This window comes from Otolemur garnettii, unplaced genomic scaffold (genome assembly GCF_000181295.1).
Source record: "Otolemur garnettii isolate 467f Iridium unplaced genomic scaffold, OtoGar3 scaffold00013, whole genome shotgun sequence".
Classification (NCBI taxonomy): Eukaryota; Metazoa; Chordata; class Mammalia; order Primates; family Galagidae; genus Otolemur; species Otolemur garnettii.
Window position 1 is genome coordinate 29,642,501 of NW_003852408.1, and position 2,985 is coordinate 29,645,485.

Consider the following 2,985-nt stretch of genomic DNA (forward strand, 5'->3'; position numbering starts at 1 on the left):
GCCACAATGCCCGGCTATTTTTTGGTTGCAGCCATTATTGTTGTTTGGCAGGCCCAGGCTGGATTTGAACCCACCATCTTAGGTGTATGTGACTGGCACCTTAGCCGCTTGAGCCACAGGTGCTGAGCCTCTTCATGAAGTCTTTCCCCAGGCCAATATCTTCCAGTGTTTTTCCTATGCTTTCTTTGAGGATTTTTATTGTTTCATGCCTTAAATTTAAGTCCTTTATCCATCTTGAATCAATTTTTGTGAGTAAAGAAAGGTGTGGGTCCAATTTCAGTTTTACATGTGGATATCCAGTCCTCCAGCACCATTTATTGAATAGCGAGTCTTTCCCCCAAGGTATGTTCTTGTTTGATTTATCAAAGATTAGGTGGTTGTAAGATGTTAGTTTCATTTCCTGGTTTTCTATTCGCTTCCAAACATCTATGTCTCTATTTTTGTGCCAGTACCATGCTGTCTTGACCACTGTGGCTTTGTAGTACAGCCTAAAATCTGGTATGGTGATGCCCCAGCTTTGTTTTTATTAATAAGAACCACCTTAGCTATACTGGTTTTTTTTGGTTCCATACAAAATGCAGAATCATTTTTTTCCAAATCTTGAAAGTACAGTGTTGGTATCTTAATAGGGATGGGATTGAATAGGTAGATTGCTTTGGGAAGTATAGACATTTTAACAATGTTGATTCTTCCCAGCCATGAGCATGGTATATTCTTCCATCTGTTAATATCCTCTGCTATTTCCTTTCTTAGTATTTCATAATTTTCTTTATAGAGGTCCTTCACCTCCTTTGTTAGGTATATTCCTAGGTATTTCATTTTCTTTGAAGCTATGGTGAAGGAAGTTGTGTCATTAATTAGCTTCTCATCTTGACTATTATTGGCATATACAAAGGCTACTGACTTGTGGACATTGATTTTATATCCTGAGACATTACTGTATTTTTTAATGACTTACAGGAATCTTGTGGTTGAGTGTTTGGGGTTCTCTAAATATAAGATCATATCATCAGCAAAGAGGGAGAGTTTGACCTCCTCTGCTCACATTTGGATGCCCTTTATTTCCTTGTCTTGCCTAATTGTATTGACTAGAACTTCCAGCACTATGTTAAATAGTGACAGAGAACAACCTTGTCTGGTTCCAGTTCTAAGAGGAAAAGCTTTCAGTTTTACTCCATTCAGTAAAATATTAGCTGTGGGTTTGTCATAGATAGCTTCGATCAGTTTCAGAAATGTGACATGTATGCCTATACTCTTCAGTGTTCTAATTAGAAAAGGATTTGGATTTTATCAAATGCTTTTTCTGCATCTATTGAGAGGATCATATGGTCTTTGTTTTTGCTTCTGTTAATCCAGTGGATAACACTTATGAACTTGCGTATGTTAAACTAGCCTTGCATCCCTGGGAAGAAACCTCCTTGATTGTGATGTGTGACTTTTTTAATGATAAGCTGTAATCTATCGGCTAGGATTTGTTGAGAATTTTTGCATCTACATTCATTAGTGAAACTGGTCTGAAATTCTCCTTTTTAGTTGGGTCTTTTCCTAGTTTTTGGTATCCGGGTGATGTTTGCTTCATAGAATGTGTTGGGGAAAATTCCAATTTTTTCCTCCTCAATTTTTTGGAATAATTTCTGCAGTTACAAGAATAAGCTCTTCCTTGAAGGTTTGATAGAATTCTGATGTGAAGCCATCTGGACCAGGGCATTTTTTGTTGGAAGACTTTTTATTGTTTCTTTAATCTCAGTGCTTGAAAATTGGTCTGCTCAGAAGCTCTATTTCTTCCTGGCTAAGTCTAGGGAGAGGGTGTGATTTCAAATATTGATCCATTTCCTTTACATTGTCAAATTTCTGGGAATAGCATTTCTGGTAGTATTCAGAGATGATCTCTTGTACCTCTGTGGCAATAGTTGTAATTTCCCCTTTATCATTTCTGATTGAATTTACTAGAGATTTTACTTTTCTATTTCTAGTTAGTCTGGCCAAAGGTTTATCTATTTTATTTATTTTTTCAAAAAAAAACTTCTTATTTCATTACTTTTCTGAATGATTCTTTTGTTTTCAATTTCATTGATCTCTAGTTTAATTTTGGATGTTTCTTTTCTTCTGCTGGGTTTAGGCTTAAATTGTTCTTTTTCCAATTCTGTAAGTTGGCTTGTGAGTTTGTTAATGTGCTCTCTTTCTGTTTTTCAAATATAGGCATCTAAAGTGATAAATTTTCCTCTCAAAACTGCTTTTGCAGTATCCCACAGGTTTTGGTAGTTTATGTCTTCATTGTTGTTATGCTCAAGGAAGGTAATGATTTCCTGTTTTATTTCTTCCTGCACCCAACTGTCATTCAACAGAAGGTAGTTTAATTTCCATGCCTTTGTGTGGGGTTGAAGGTTTTTGTTGGAGTTGAGTTCCACCTGTAGTGCCTTGTGGTCTGAGAAAATACAAGGTAAAATTTCAATTCTTTTGATTCTGTTAAGGTTTGTTTTGTGTCCTAGGATATGACTAATTTTGGAGAATGTTCCATGGGGCAATGAGAAGAATGTATATTATTTATCTTTGGGATGGGGTATTCTATATGGGTCTACCACGCACAGTTGTTCTAGGGTCTCATTTAAGTCTCTTATATCTTTGTTTAATTTCTGTTTAGAGGATCTGTCTAGCTCTGTAAGAGGAGTGTTAAAATCCCTTATTATTATGGTATTATAGGATAACATATTGCTCAGACTGAGTAAGGTGTGTTTCAAGAATCTGGGAGCATTTAAATTGGGTGCATAAATATTTAGAATTGAAATGTCTTCTTGTTGTATTATTCCCTTGACCAATATAAAGTGACCATCTTTGTCTTTTTTGACTTTAGTTGCTTTAAATCCACATGTATCTGAAATTAAGATGGCAACTCCTCTTTTCTTCTGAATTCTGTTTGCCTGAAAAATTGTCTTCCAGCCTTTAACTTAGAGTTTTAATTTGTCTTTTGAAGCTAGGTGTGTTTCC